The sequence below is a fragment of the Epinephelus moara genome, chromosome 22 (assembly GCF_006386435.1).
Source record: "Epinephelus moara isolate mb chromosome 22, YSFRI_EMoa_1.0, whole genome shotgun sequence".
NCBI lineage: Eukaryota > Metazoa > Chordata > Actinopteri > Perciformes > Serranidae > Epinephelus > Epinephelus moara.
The window spans coordinates 31235157-31252075 of record NC_065527.1 but is presented as its reverse complement, the minus strand read 5'-3'; the positions used below and the strand labels follow the sequence as shown (position 1 = coordinate 31252075).

At 41.8% G+C, this 16919-nt stretch overlaps 1 protein-coding gene across 1 annotated transcript in view; it reads left to right on the top strand.

Moving 5' to 3' along the window:
* The window catches only part of LOC126383971 (collagen alpha-1(XIV) chain-like), an 849933-nt gene that overhangs the window by 471492 nt on the left and 361522 nt on the right, over window positions 1–16919 (top strand). The gene's annotated exons all lie outside the window — the stretch shown is intronic.

The window sequence follows — 16919 nt, the reverse complement described above, 5'->3', positions numbered from 1 at the left end:
TTGCTTCCAATGTTTCCCAGTGGCCACTTGTAGTATTGCAGAAAAAAATCCCCTGTGGCCCAAAAAAGCATTTTCTTCATAGGCCACCATTATAAAAGAGGCATCTGTGGAACCACTGACAGGACACCCACGAACTGCAAACAAGGTCAATTATGGCTCTTTCTATTATGAGTTTTTGATCTATGGAGGTTTTTATGGACTGTGACATCATCACAAAGTCTATGAGCCGAGGAGAAACTTATGGGTGGGGCCAGCAGGAGAACACTCCTGCACATATTAAGTGGGCTATATAGCCTACCACTGAAGTAAACCCTGAAGCTAGAAAGCTAATATTTTAATATTTTTCTGGATATTCTGAAGTTACGTTTTGTCCTTAAAATATGATGATACATATGTCGCAACGCGGGAGGACCCGCCGGCTGATGTTCGTGCCCATTCTCCCACAGCACTGTCCTCCTGCCCGCAGCTCTCCTCGCAGGAATGGCAGTATGTACAGCGGCATCATGACCTTCACCGTGTGCTTTTATTCAGTTCTACTTGCGTGATACATGTGGGTTAAGTTTTCAAAAACTCATTCAGTATTGAATGTGCTTTGCAACCAGTGACACAATGTCAGCTCCGGGCCGTTACACACACAACGGCCCCACTGTGACACAGGATAAATGTTCTGCTAGCTTCATGTGCTCAGGCACAGCTCTTATCTGTATGAGGTTTTTATACTGCCACTGTGTAATGACTATTCCTGCCTGCTGTCCCAACATAAGTTCACTATCTGTGAGTGACTGCATGTGCGCTTGCTGTGTGCATCTGCGTGCCATGAGATAGTTTCCCTAGTGATTTTATTTTGGCCTACCGTTTGTAGCTCATGTTTGTGGATTTTACAGCAGCAGGTATGTTATGTGAGTGTAAGCGTCTTTCACCCGGACCAGAGGGTTTGGAGCAGGAGAGGAAGTATTTACATCCTTGAATCTGGTAAAAGTAACTAATAAGCAAAAGTATGAAAGTATAACCAGGAAAATGTACTTAAGGTATTACAAGTAAAAGTACTGTAGAAATGTTTCCTGTGACTGTTGTAGTCTATAACTATATATGATATCATGAGATTATTATGACTCATGCATTTATGTAAAAGCAGGATTTTACTGTTGTAGTTGATTGAGGTGGAGCTCATTTTAAACTATTAACTAATGATTATTTTTATTTTGGGTTAATGTGCTGATTATTTTCTCCAATGATCGACTGATTGTAATGTGCGAAAAAATTCTGGAAATAGAGAGAGATAGTGTTACCCAGAGCCCAAAGTGACACCTTTATAATGTTTGTTTTGTCCAACCAACAGTTCAAACCTCAACATAAAAATAAATAAAATGATAAAAAGCAAAAGCAGCAAAAAAAGAAAAGAAAAGAAAAGAAAAATTATGAAGCTGGAACAATTAAATGTTTTTGCATTAAAAGTGACTTAGGTGATAATCAAAATAGTGGCACATTTATTTTCTGTCAGTTCAATAACTGACTCATAGTCCCAGCTATACTTGAACATGTTCATATGTTTTGAGTGCAAAATCTTAATTTGTAAAGTAAAACTGTCAAATAAGTGTAGTGGAGCAGAGGTAGACGATGGAATGAGAAGAATAGACTACAGTTTGTACTTACAGTACTTTCTTTCTTTCTTTCTTTCTTTCTTATACTGTATGTTGGTATCCAGCAGCATAAGCAGTCACTTACTCGGCTCTAGCTGGGTTTAAAGATGAACCCAAGTGCAGGGGTGGACTAAACCATTTGCCTCCTTTTATGGTGAGAGGGGCCTCAGAGAGCTTCCATTATTATTTTTTAACTAGTCCATACCCATTGAGTGCACAGTTGCCCACGTACAGTTTCACATGGTGTGTGTTTGGGATGCAGGTCATAGGAAATTGTAGATTAAATAGTCAACTGAACCCATTAAGAAGAGCAATGTATTCAGACAGTTTTTGTGAATTTGATAATACGATTGCTTTATTGAAAGTACAGTAGTACCATTGCCAGAAGTGGTAGAATGATATCATTTGTCAAACGTGGGACAGACAGAATGACACACTGACAGTTTCCGTGATCATGTACAGCATACCATACCATGACTTAGTCATACCAAAAATTAGAAAAAAACAACAACATTNGAGGCGTCCTTTCTACATATCTACCAAGTTTAGTAAAAAACACGATATGGCGGTCAGGCCCAGATATGAAATTAGCTCTCTAGCACCCCCATTTTGTTTGATCGGGTCAATAATGGAGGGGTCCCCTCAGATTATGTGTGGTCATATGCCTACAAAGTTGCGTGGTGATCGGTGAAACCCTTGAGATGTTATACACCTTTATGTGATCAGCCACGCCCTCCACAATATTCATTGCCTTATAGAAGCTGAGTTTTAGTAAGTTTTCCCTAGATAATGTTCACTGAGTTTCATGCAGATCAGTCAAACTTCCAAGGAAGAGATCCAAGGAAGAGATCAATTTTAAGTGGTTTTCAAAAAATTAAAAATGGCGGAAAATCTGTATAAAGTCTGAAGTTATGGGTTCTTGGGGCAAATTTGTTCCTCATGGGGGGGGGGGGGGCCATCTCTGTGCAAAGTTTCATGTCTGTACGACATACGGGGCATGAGATATGCCCATTCAAAGTTTGCAATTCCAATCGGTTGCTATAGCGCCCCCCTTTGGCCAAATGATGTAATATTGCTTCATTCGCATCCTCCCATGACCCTCTACCACTGTGCCCAATTTCACATGGATTGACCAAGTGAGTGAGGAGAAAAACGTGGAACAGACACACAGACAGACACACCCACACACCCACAGACAGAGTTTTCGTCATTATATAGTAAGATATAGTAAGATACAAGTTTCCATCTTTCAGCAGATTTATTCAGCCAATTTTAATTTACTTATGGCACTATTGCTTAGAAAGACAAAAAAACCCAAAAAAAAACGGAAAACAAAATCCCAGAGGCCCCTCTCCTATTTGGACCCTGGGTAATCAGTCCCACCTTTCCCCCAACCATGACGTCCCTGATGATTTGTCACCTATGCTAGACAGTGGCCAAGCAGCAGACAGCAGCAGACCATTCAAGACGAACGAAAAAACAAAAGTGGGTATTATAAAACAACCATAGACTGTAAAAAATAATGGATGCAGCTACCGTAAGGTCACCCACTGGTTTGTGGACTCCTGTTCTGAAGCATCGAGGCATTTCGGCTATCACTGTCTTGGAGTTTTGAAACCAGAATTGACCAAATTTGGGAGAGAGGCTGGAGCTTTGGAGGGGTGAGGGGTGGCTCTGACTGAGAAGCTGAGGACACTATCAGCAGACAGCCTGTCACTCAAAGTGATTATCCCTTAATTATGCATAACTGTAAGCCTTAATAAAATGTAAACTGGTGAATTATTTAGAAATTAACCCCCATACTGTTGTCATAAAGGGGGAAATAGAGAAATAGAGACCAAAACTGTTTTTTGTACCAGGCTGTAAGCATGTTTATTTCTGCTGAATTGACTTGCTTCTGGGGTCAGCCTCAAGTGGCCGTTCAAAGAACTGCAGCTTTTGGCACTTCCCGAGTTGGCAGTTCATTTTTCAGCCCTGGAGGTTGCCACTTGTTAACGATATGTTAACTACAGCTTTGAAAACTGAAACATTGAAAAAGAAAAAAAAAAAAAAAGTGAACATTCAATTGTTTGTGTACACAAAAGATAGGAACTTTTGAGCAAAATACCTATGGTAAAAAAAAAAAATCATCTTTTGGGACCATACTTGTTGATGTTGTCTCCTTTAAGGCAGATTTAATGACCAGAATGTGTCTTTAAATGATCACATGTGTAATTGAGGAAATAATAGACACTTTTGCACCCTGGATCCTGTAATTAAAAACACTTGAGGTTAATCAATGTCTTTTCCTAGATTATTGTTTTATATATCAAACCCTAATGCTTTTTTCTTCATCTTGAAGCCCCTGGGAGCAGATCAGAGTCTAATCAACATGGATGTTTAAAAGAATCACTCTCAGAAACGCTCCAACATCCTCCTGCTCAGCGTTACAGAGCTGTGAGTCACTCCACTGAAGGAACCCAGCGAGGGATGAAAGTGGTATTAGTGCCGGTTAATTCGTCCTGACAGTTGGAAATGTTAAATCCTGCAGGGGGCTCAGCTTAGCGCGCTCGCTTTCTGCCTAAGTAGGTTAAATACAAACCAGTGTGATCAATCTGCAGACACTAAATAAATCCATGCAGCCGAGCCAAACACCGGCTGGAAACTCTTGTGAGGAGGAAACAGAAGGACAGTAACTAGAACCACCAATGGTACTGCAGAGGAGCCCTGGAGCAAGGCACTAAACCACCAGCCACTGGTGGAGTCTGACAAAGTACTGTTTCTCAAGTACTGCACTGAAATACAAGGTGCTTGTACTTTATTGTGTTGTTACTTTATGCTGTTGCTGCTACTCCACTACAGATCAGGATTTGACAAAACATGGAGTCAGTATATCAGATATGATGTGTTATAGATTTAACTTCCCAAAAGTATGTTAAGCATTTAAAATGAGCTCCACCTCACCCAGCCGTAACACTAAAGCACCGTTTACATGGTAATGCATCCATGATAATGGTCCAATAATATATGATGACAGTGACAGTGATAAATGTGTTTTATTACTTTTGTACTTTTACTTAAAGCTATAGTGCATAACTTCTACAGGTCCGTAAATGTCCGTTTCACGCAAGCCACTACTAGAGGAGATGACACACTGCTGATTAAGCCGATCGGCTCCTCTAACATCTCGTGGTATTTTTCAATATATATCATTTTTAGTATGCGTGTCGACTGGCGACATTCCTGCGCTGGCACACAGGAAATGCTTCCTCACAACAAGAAGGGAGGGGGAGGAAGAGCAGAGAGTGTCATAGCAGTAGAGCGCAAGAAGAAAGAGAAAGCAACTTGGTGGAGAAGCGGCCGAGACACAGTTCAGAAGTGGACCCTACCACAAAGGCAAGTGTTACTCTGTGTACGGTGTGTGGCGACTGGCAAGTGTTACTCTGTGTATATGGAAGTGCCGCTTATTAGTTGTAATAACGCATTATCCGCTGGGAGGCGACAGAAGTTACGCACTATAGCTTTAAANCTGTGTATATGGAAGTGCCGCCAGCTTATTAGTTGTAATAACGCATTATCCGCTGGGAGGCGACAGAAGTTACGCGCTATAGCTTTAAATGTCCAGTGTGCAAAATTTTGGGGGATTAAGAGGCATCTATAGGTGAGGACTGCAGTGTGCAAAATTTTGGGGGATTAAGAGGCATCTATAGGTGAGGACTGGAGACTGCAACCAGCTGAAACTTCTCCTGGTAAGAATTCCTTCAGTGTTCATTGTTCAGGAGGTACAAGGAGCCAAATTATCCATCTACAACAAACAGACCAGGGGCCTCATTTATAAAAGAGTGCTTAGGATTCATACTAAAAGTTGACGTGCGCCCAAAAGCTGAAAATGGCGTGCGCCAAAAAATAATCTGATTTATAAAACCGTGCGCACGCACACTTGCACGCAATGTTCTCTTTATAAATCACAGACCTCCTGGAGTTGTGCGCACCCAGATCCGCCTCGTTTTCCGCCCTCTACACGCCCTAGTTAAACCATAAGTGGTCATGCAAATCACCTCGTGAATGCGATCTGCATATAAATAAGCCGGCATGTGAGTGTTCTCTCGTTGTGAGTCACGGCGACAGGTGTGAGAAACGAACCAAAAAACAGAATTTCTCCGAGACTGAGCTCGAGACCCTTTAATGGGAGGTGGAGGACTGAAGAAAGATTTTATTTGGTGGCCACAGCAGCGGGATCACTAATAAAAGAAAGTGAAAAAAAGTGGCAACACATATTTATTTACGTATTTATATGTTTATGGCAATTAGTCTGATCAGACACCCGGCCTGAATTACAGCATGAACCAGTGGTATCCCTGTCCTAAAATACAACGTGCAATTTGAAATACAATTCAAAGATGAAAAATCCAAAAAAGAGGACACTCGGCCTGGCCACGACATAGCCTACTTAAATGATACTCGCAGTTTACTCAAAGATGCCTTATAATTTTAATAGGCCTATAGCCTATTTAAAGTTTATATGTATGGATAGAAAATTCAGTTATATTACAAAATAATATCTCTCAAAGACAGAAATTCAGATAGGCCCCTATAGGGGACACATACACACACTAGAGTGTGGCGATCCGAGCCCGACGGTACCCGACGGGTCGGGCCGGGTTTGGTCAAAAATGTAGCTATAAATTGTATTCGGGCTCGGGTCGGATTCGGTCAGCTTTCAGTGAAAATGTAGTGTAAAAATAAATAAAATCCTATTGTCTGTCCTGTTTATTGCTTGGGCACTGTTATTTACGTGACAACACCTGAACATAACACACACAGACACACATTGGCTGTTTGTTTCTATCTCTCCCCTCGCTGGAAGTGTCGTACCTCCAGCCGCCCGCCTCCGCCTTGATTTAACACTGAAAATAAAATAAAAGAGGGAGACAGGTGTCTCCTATTTTATCTTATTTTGTTTTATTTCTCCCTCTCCTCTCGCTGGAAGCGTCGGACCTCCCGTCGCCCGCTCCCGCCGCCCGCTCCCGCCGCCCACTCCCATCTCAAACACGAAGGTCTCCCTCTCTGCGGAGCACCCACGGCGCACGCCTGGCCTGTTAAATAGGGGAACTGCCCATTAGTTCGACAGCCCATTTGTTCGACATCCCATTGTTCCGACCATATTAAACTCATTGTTCCGAAGTCCGTTCCGAAATCATCATGATGCCCTGTGGTTAAGGTCTGGTTAGGTTTGGGCACAAAAACCACTTGGTTAGGGTCAGGAAAAGATCATGGTGTGGGTTAAAATGAAAAAGAAAGTGACAAACACATAAGCCGTGAGCCTGCTCCGCCTCAAGTCGGTCGCGGCGCACCATACATCCACCGCGAGCCGTTCAACACCGCTGACAGTCGGACTAATGGGATGTCAAACCAATGACATGGACCCTTAAATAGTCTGTAACCATAACAACTGTGTGACACAAACTCAGTGCTTTAGTAATTAAATAATGTCGGGCTCGGTCGGGTTTTGACAGAAATATGCGGCCCGTGCCGCACTCTAACACTAACACACACGCACACGGAAAACCGGACATTATCATCAATTTATAAAAAAAACCCGGACACCCCGGACAGGACGTGAAAAGTGGACATGTCCGGGCAAATGAGGACGTTTGGTCAGCCTAATTTTATGTATTGTGTTGCTTTACTATCAACTTTGATAAACCAAATCCCCTGGCATGGAAGTTTAGCAATGTACTACTGTGGACAGGGCTGCAGCAAAATGTACACCAGTCAGTTTTCTCATACAGTTTATATCTATGTCTGAAAACATGGATGCTTTACACACATCTACCCCCCAACAGCACAGAAGATCTGTACAATCAACACAGTTTCAGGACACCCAAGATTAGTGTCACCAATTCAGTATCTGACCAAATATTTCCTCCTCTGTTCCTCAGTTATGACATTGAATAACGTAAAGAAAGTGTTTTTGCAGAACATTATGATGTCACAGTGATGGTGATCTTTGACCTTTTAGACATTAAATGTCATCACTTCATTGTTTTATTCTATCAAACATTTTGTGGAGTATTTTTATAATTAGCATTTGATTTCTTGAGATATTTTGAAAAGACATATTTTGTGAGTGCTGACAGCGCAATGCACAGCGTTCTGCTCGTGGTACCAGATACTTCGTTAAACATAAAATAAAATGACGGAGGCATAAAACGCTGGGAGAAATGAGGAGACGTCCACACGTGTTGCTTGCTCAAACAAACAAAAAAATCATTTATTGACACACCCATTATATAGATAGGTTACCAACAAGCATTTCCGGTTTCAGTCACTTTCAAAATAACAGTCCATAATACATAATGTCCATGTACAATTGAGAGCTCATTTAGGACATGAATGTCAACAGTGAGGTCACAGTGGCCTTGACCTTAGACCTTCGGCCAAAAATTCTAATCAGATTATTCTACAGTCCAAGTGAATGTTTGTATCAAATTTAAAGACATTCCCTTACGGTGTTGTTAAGATATCATCCTCACGAGAATGAGACAGATGCAAGGTCACACTGACCTTGACCTTTGACCACCAAAATCCAATCAGTTTTTGGTTGAGTCCAAGTGAATATTTGTGCAAGGTTGAAGAAATTCCCTTACAATGATATCGCATTCACAAAAATGACACAGACAAGGTCACAATGACCTTGACCTTTGACAACCAAAATCTGAACAGTTCACCGTTGAGCCCAAGTATATGTCTGTGCCAAATGTGAAGAAATTTCTTGAGAAGGTTCTTCACATTTGGCACAGACATAAAGAGATACTGCAGACAAAAGAATGAGATGGATACAAGGTCACAGCAACCTTGACCTTTGACTCTTGACCACCAAAATATAATCAGTTTATCTTTGAGTCAGTGTTTGTGCCAAATTTGAAGGAATTCCCTCAAGGTGTTCTTGAGGCATCATGTTCACAAGGATGGGACGAACAGACAGATGGACAGGTGGACAGACAACCTGAAAACATAATGCCTCCGGCTGCAGCTATCGCCAGCGTGGAGGCATAAAAACTAAAGCAATCCTTAGGTATTATTTTGTTGTAATATTCACTTTATCAAGTTTTACCTAAATTAAGATACGATTAGAGATGGTATTGTGCTATTATATTTTTGACAAATAAAACAATACAAGTTTACTACTTAAAAGAGAGGTCACAGTCATCTCAGCGCTCTTAACAGGTAGCCTCAATCAAATATCAGGTAATTAGGGAGTAGTCCAGTCCAGGTCCAGTGTGTGGGATTTAGGGGGATATATTGGCAGAAATGGAACATAATAAGAATGTTTTCTTTAGTGTATAATCACCTGAACATAAAAATTGTTGTGTTTTTGTTACCTTAGAATGAGCAGTTTATATCTATATTGGGAATGGGTTCTCGTCTATGGAGATCACCATGTTGCACCACCATGTTTCTACAGTAGCCCAGAACGGACAAACCAAACACGAATTATATTGATAGATGCAAAAAATTATATTTTTGCAAAAAATAATTAATTTTTGCAAAAACTAACATTTAAAAACCTTCTAAATGTCTGGATCAGACACAAAGTTGAGCACACATTTGCAGGTACTGGGCAAGTGGGCCATCTCTGACATACCAAACAGCATCAACATTATAATGTGAAACTGCTTTATTTCGTTTTTCATTTTTTCCAGGTTTAATCAACGGGTTAGGTGAAAAGTGGAGTGAAAATTCAGCCATCATAGAGAAGGGCGGGGTGCAGTAATGGTCTGAATGGTAATAACAGCGCACACTTTCAAACAGTCTCTCCACAAACACACGTATAGTGGTGGGTTGGGCACAAAAAGTGACAGACGTAGTTGTGTAAAGAACAAAAAAGAGGAGGTTTTAAGTCTATCAGGTCTTATTTTTAAACAAGCCCAGCAGGCCTTCAGCTGCTAAATTATCTTTAAAAGTAATGTTTGCTTTCTATCATTTTGTGGCTGGAACAGTCTCATCATGCTTTTCTATTGCAGCATTATTTATTTCAGTTGATGCCAGTGTGGGTTGGCTCGAGCTTCACTTTGGATAAACCTCTTGACGATCATCTTGCGACCTGCTCAGCTGGGACTGGAAGCGTGGTCAGACAGTCAGACGGATGGATGTTGGAGGAAAAGGCCCTGCAGCTGCTCTGCTGCACGACATTACAGAGAAAAACACGACGAGGAAATTTATGCTGCTGCCTCTTTGTGTTCACGCTGTGAGAGAGCAAGCTGAGCGGAAACTGATCAGATCTGATCGGAGCCACGTTCAGGATGAGGCCAGCGGTGTAGGGCTGAGTCTCAGTGTGTGTGTGTGTGTGTGTGTGTGTGTGTGTGTGTGTGTGTGTGTGTTGGAGGGGTGGATGCACATTCATGGAGCCATAAACTAATTTCATCCAGAGTCGTGGTCGCAGCTTGTCTAAAAATAATAAAGCCTCACATGTTGTTTTATCTTCAAACTGGAGGTCCCAATCTGAATCAACAGCAGCTTCCAGTTTTTTACAGAAGCTGTCCTACATTCAGAGTTTTGGTTTAAAAAAAAAAAAAAAAAAAAAAGAGAATTCTTTTTGTGTCTTCATGTTAAACATTCCTACAGGCTGACTGTTATGTCATATAATTCCTTGGTGCATTTAATCAATAGCTTTTAATGCAATTTAATCTAATTTTCGTTAAATCTTTTTTGTTTTTGTCCTCTGTTTAATACATTCATTTTTCAATCTCATGTCCATGTTTTTTTTTAATATGCATTAAGCAAATCTGAGATTATCAAACTGTTTTCATGCTCATGTGTTACATTCTGGAGGTCAAAAGGTCACTACAGAGCAGCTTGGCCCACTAAGCAGCAATTAGTCAGTCAAGGTTGAAAATGATATTTAGAGAAAAACTTCAGGCCAAAAGCCGAAAACAAAACGCTGCTCATCACCATTAACGAGGTCAGATCAACAAAATCCTGACAATAAAGCTTCAGACACAGAGCTGAGATACACACACAAGTACATTTTAAAAGACCAGACCCCTGTTTTTACATTTTACACATTAACTCCATATAGTTCACATCTTGCTGAGCACTGTACTAGTGGTCATAAAGGAAAATTGCTTTTTTTTCCACTAAATTTCATTAAAATAAAGTCTATCCATCATCTTCTTTAGGTGGCAAAATTGTAAATAACAACTATGTTTAATTCTGACTATCAATTATTTCTTCCATCCTGCAGCCATTTGAGGGCCTCTGCAAGCCAAAATTGTCTCACATTTGAAAATACACTGAACAAAAAATTTTGTTTTCATTTTATACAGGTTGAAGTTAGAGGTCTGAGGCACTGGGTGCTACTCTGGTCTTGTGTCCTGTGCCAGCTTTCAAGAGTGCAGCGGCAGGTTGTGTCTGAGGTTGCTAAGCAACCTTAAGAAGCACCATATCATAGTCTATTTACCTAAAATCCTAAGTGCAGAGCTGATCTTCTTCCAGGTACTGTGTACAGGCCTATTGTCTGTTGGATAGATGTAAAACTCTGGCAGCCCTGCACTAAAATAGTCAATTTCTTCTATATTTAGGAAAGAAGGGAAATATATCTGTCGGCTGTGATTGGTTGGTCTTTGTCACGTGACACGCATTGTGCGTTGCTGCGTTCCAAAAGCTGAACTCAGTTTATCTCACAATGCATCAGTCAGACCCTGAAAAATAGGCACTCAAACACGTGTGCGTACCCTGACAGCGTCGCTCTGGTGTTTGAGCGCGCCTACCACACATCTACATTGAAAACAAGGAATTTGAGAGAAATTGGTAAAAATCCATGTTTGTGAGCACTTCTCTTTTTCCAGGATAATCCATTCACTTGACAGTTGTGGCATATCATGATACTGATTGAGCAGCATCATTACTACACAGGTGTGCCTTGGGATGGTTACAGCCACTCTAAAGTGTGCAGTTTGATCACACAACACAAAGCCACAAATGTGGCGTGCCATTTGCATGCTGACTGCAGGAATGTCCACCAGAGCTGATACCTGTGAACCAGATGTTCTTTCTTCTACCATAAGACCTCTCCAGTGTCGTTTCTGTGAATTTGGCAGTACATCCAACCAGCCCCACAAGTCGGTTACAACGACAATCTGCTGTCTGGTCAAGACCCTTGTAAACATACTCTCATAGAATGGTTCATATGATGTCCTGAAGAAAATGCATGCACAACAGTTCGCATGATACCTACAAGTTTGCAGCCCATGAATGACATTATGCCCTAATGTACAGTTATGTAAATAACATAAAGTTATGGAGGTTAGTTTTAGGCAATAAAAGTTACTGTGTTTAGGTTTAGGAAAATGTACATGTTGAGGATGTACCTTAAAATGACTCAAAGTTCACATGGTTCTGAACAGGTGACTCCATGGGAAAGTCCTGGGTGGAAGTCTGGTCTTTTTGTGACCCATCCACCACCTCAGCCTGCCTCCTCACAATAGTTCAGGACTGCTTCCTTGTTAACTGCCGTCAGCGCATTGGTCATGTGATCTCAGCCTTTCAAAATACGTGGGATATTTACAAATTTGGGTGCATTGCCTGCAATAGTAACAACACTGAGTATGCAAATGAGCTTCGCTGAAACAGTTTCTGAGAGTTTTTGGCAGTTTGTGAAGAAATTCTTTGCTTCAGCTGTTTGAGTAGTTGGTCTTTAATGATCTAGCAGGTGAAAACGCTGGAAGTGGAGGTCCCGGGCTAGTGTGGCTACATGTGGTCTGAATTTGTAAACAAATATGAGAGAAATATATCAATTGAGTGCATTACAAAAAGTCTTTGAACTTTAACTTAAATCTGTGATAAATGGGTGCAAATTCAAAAGCATTTGAATTTTTGTTTATGTATTTTTAAACATGCAACAATTTCAGATGAAAAATACAAACTTGGTGTGCAAAGGCCTTTACACTGACTTTTTATCACCTTTACTTGAGTCTGTGCAGCTTGTCCTAGCAGATTAATGTTCCTGAATTAAAGCTGACAAATCCCAAACAAATGACTGACTGACACAGATATGTGTGTGTGTGTGTGTGTGTGTGTGTGTGTGTGTGTGTGTGTTGTTGACATACATATTCAGTGTTGATTTGTTACAGTGTCTCTACCTTTAGATTATTATTAGCCACAAGGCTTAGGGTGACACACACAGACACATGAATTATTCATTATTTTTGTTCCCATAAATTAAAAACTAAACATCAGTTAGAATCCTGTTTTGGGTTCTTCAATTTTCAATTTTAATTTCAGTTTTATGTATAAAGCCCAATATCCCAAATCACTATTCGCCTCAGAGGGCTTTACAGCATACGACATCCCTCTGTCCTTGGACCCTCAGAAGATATGGAAAAATTCACTGAAAATAAAAGTTTTTTTTATGTTTGCCTGAATATTTTCTTGACAAAAATGCTGCAGAGGACTAGAACTGTGACTTTTTAGCTGGATAACACAATGGGGCCATAACATGAAGCCTCACCTAGTCAGAATTCATATGAGATAACAATATCACAGAAGATAAACATTTTTCACATGTTTTTTTTTAAGGTTTTGGCCGGGCACTTTTAAAAAAAAGAGGGTAAAACAATGTACTGAATGTGTGGTTATCAGTTTAAAAACAAAACAACACAGACAGAAATGTCTATTTAGGAGCTTTCAGTAAATAAATAAAAAAAACACAAACAAAAACCTAAATTGAGAAGAAAGACTGTTTTTTAAATATTAAATTCAAAATAGTGCCATTTGCTATAGGCTATATGCCCCCAAAAATGCAAAGTCATCTCTGTCATGGTTTTCTTTTCTTTTCTTTTCTTTTCTTTTCTTTTCTTTTCTTTTCTTTTCTTTTCTTTTCGACTTTGGTTAAAATAGTCAGTAGCAATGTATAAAAAAAATATTTGCTTATCCTACACAAATCATAAGAACTATGGATAAATATATATTCAATTAAATGAATAATTTCTTATTTTCTTTGATATTTTAGATATGCAGTGATGATTGTTCCTCATCATATTCTGGCTGGTGAGTTTGTTGTAATACATTCAGGCCGTTGTTACTCTGTGCCTTTGAGTAAACAAATCGATACTCAAAATCTTTTATTCCTTCAGCTATCAGGCTGCTGAACGTGGATAGGCATCATTTTGGATGAAATCTCAAATTGAGAAGTTTTTTGTTGTTGTTGTTGTTGTTGTTTTTTAAACTTACATGTCCTTATGAATTATTTATGTATCACTTATTTATTTACGTATTTATTGTTGCACTCTCTGTTTCTTACCACTGGCCTCCACTTGTTTGTTAATTGTCAGTGTGACATATAATGGCTGAATGTTGGCTGGTTATGAATGTAGACACGAATGTGCTGCAAATGAATGGCCTTTCGGGGACCAATAACGTTGTCTGAATCTGAATCTGAATGATGGTTGTTGGGTTACATGTATGTAATGTTGCCTAACGTCAAGTCTCTATTTGATAATGTGACAAGATAATATGATACAGTAGCTAGTTTAGACACAAAATCTGTCAAGACTGACAAACTGAGCACATCTGCAAGCTCAGTGAGCAGTCATGCCTTTTAAACATAAAAGTGGCAAAGCTCCCTAAATTAGATTCCTTTGGAATTTTTTTAATATCCAATTGGCAGTAGTGTGTGTGTGTGTGTGTGCTTTATAACCAGTACCTAGCATGCACCAGGGCCCGTCAGGATAGCGTGCACAGGGGCCAGTTGTAACTATTGGTCTCATGGCATGTTAGTATTGCCCATTTAAAATAAATAACACTTAAAAGGCATGACAGTGAAAATAACAGAATATGCAAACAAACTGAGACTGACTCACATACAGTATATAACAGTAGAATAGGAAGTTAAATCATAAATACTGAGGTCAAACTGTGAAAAAAAAATGTGAAAATGAAAGTTTTCACAACTAATGGCAAAAACTGTAAGAAATATATAGTAAGTACCTTACAGTACCTTCACAGAGACGCATCCATTTTGTTAGACAGGGAGACCAGGGCCTGTCCAACACCGCTAGGGCTTAGTCCCTCATGACTCCTGGAGCGGAGTGGAACCTAATGGCTGACCTCAACCAGCTGCTTAGGTTCCCTCTGGAGATCACCTCAACCTCCTTGCGACCTGACATCGTCATCTGGTTTTCCCTCACCAAGACGGTCTTCATGATTGCCGAGGAGGCAGAGCAGGGGAGTTTCTGGCTCTGGCTTCGCAGGAAGGGCAAATCGTGGTGGAAACAGGGATCTTAGGGCCAGCTGCAGGGAGCGGTAGGGAGACATCCCTATCGCTGCTCCACCACCCAGAGATGTTCCGGGATTCTATGGTAACGACTATCACAGCAATGGCAACGACAAAGGACCAGCGGATCCCCAGAGAATGCAGCTGTGGGTGGAAAAATGTAACAACTTACCTTGGCCTGCGCATCCATCAGGGCAAGGCCAAATGTGGAGGGAGCTGCCAGATGCAAGCTTGCACTGCAAACACAGGTCAGACAAGGAGGAATCTCAGCCAGGTTGAGCACCACAGCGCTAGTGATTCCACAATTGCATCTGGAAGGAGAACGGAGCAGCAGCCTTCACGGCAGGACGTGCATCAACACCCGCACAGCCCCCAGCAGTACTCGGAGGAAACAGCTAGAAGAGTACCCACAAGAGAGGCTGTAGAGAAACCACTCCTCAAACCCAGAGCCATGTGGCCCAAAGCCAATGACAAGGAGGCGTGGAGGATCTTCGAAACAAGCCTTGTCTCTGTCCTGCAGAATTCCTTAAGAGGCAGTACAGCGTCCAAGCTGAACCTGTTTGGTCACATCCTCTATGAAGAAGGGATCCAAAGGTTCGGAACAAAGCCCAAGAGGAGGATCAGTCCGAAGCAGAGTGGGAGACGGGAGCGAGAAATCCTCCAATTGGTTAAGGAGCGTCGCCTCCTTCGCAAGTCCTGGCGAAAAGCTGAGGAACAGGAGAAGGAGGGACTGAGGAACCTCTGGGAGCAGATCAAGTCAAGACTTGCTCACCTCAGACGTGCTGAAAGGAGCAGGAAGCGTAGAGGCCGGAAAGAGAAAGCCAGGGCAAGCTTTCTCAAGGATCCCTTCAGATACGCCCGCAGCCTCCTGGAGGAGAACAAATCTGGAGTCCTGACGGCTACCGTACAAGAGCTTGAAGACTCCATCAAGAGTCAGCTGAGTGATAGCCTAAGGGATGTCCCTCTTGGGTCACCAGGGTACCTACCCCAACCCCCAGCACCATCCTCTCCGTTTGACACATCGCCCCCCCAAGTGGTCTGAAGTCAAGCAGATGATCGACCGGGCAAGAGCCGTGTCAGCACCTGGACCCAACGGCATCCCTTATAGGGTATATAAGAGCTGCCCTGGGCTGCTGAAGCTACTGTGGAGACTGATCGGTGCTGTCTTGAAGACTCAAGCTATTCCATCAGAATGGAACAGAGCTGTCACCATCTTCATCCCGAAAGAGAAGGATTCCCAGAACATCAGCCAGTTCAGAGGCATTGCCCTACTGAACGTGGAGGGGAAGATCTTCTTTTCGGTTATGGTCAAACGCATAACTGGCTACCTTCTGGCAAACAACTATATTGACACCAGTTGCCAAAAGGCAGGAGTCCCAGGATTCCCTGGTTGTGTGGAGCATTCGGCCATGATTTGGGAACAGATTCAGTCAGCCAAGAGAAGTAAATCAGATCTCCACGTAGTCTTGCTAGACCTAGCCAATGCTTATGGGTCTGTTCCCCACCAGCTGATAACCTTCGCCCTTGAGTTTTTCCATATTCCATCCCACATCCAAGGCTTGATCGGAGACTATTTCAGGAACTTCTATGCCTGCTACACAACCCAGGAATTCTCCACCAGTTGGCACGGGCTTGAGAAAGGGATAGCCATGGGCTGTTCCATCTCCCCTATTCTTTTCACAGCAGCGTTCGAAGTCATCCTGAGAGGCAGCAGGCAGGTAGCTCGTGGAGTCAAAGCACAGTCAGGGCAGCGACTCCCAGCCCTGCGCAGCTATATGGATGACATCACCACGCTTCTCCAGACAGCTGCATGCACTTCCAGGTTCCTAAAAAGGCTTGAGGAACTGCTTACCTGGGCCCGGTTAAAAATCAAACCAGCCAAGTCCCGCAGTCTCTCAATCCGGAAGGGGGTCAGGAATGACAACATCTCCTTCCTGGTAAATGGAGAGAAGATCCCTCTAGTGGCAGAACATCCAGTCCGAAGCCTTGGCAGGCTCTACATGGCGGATCTGTCCGACAGGCAC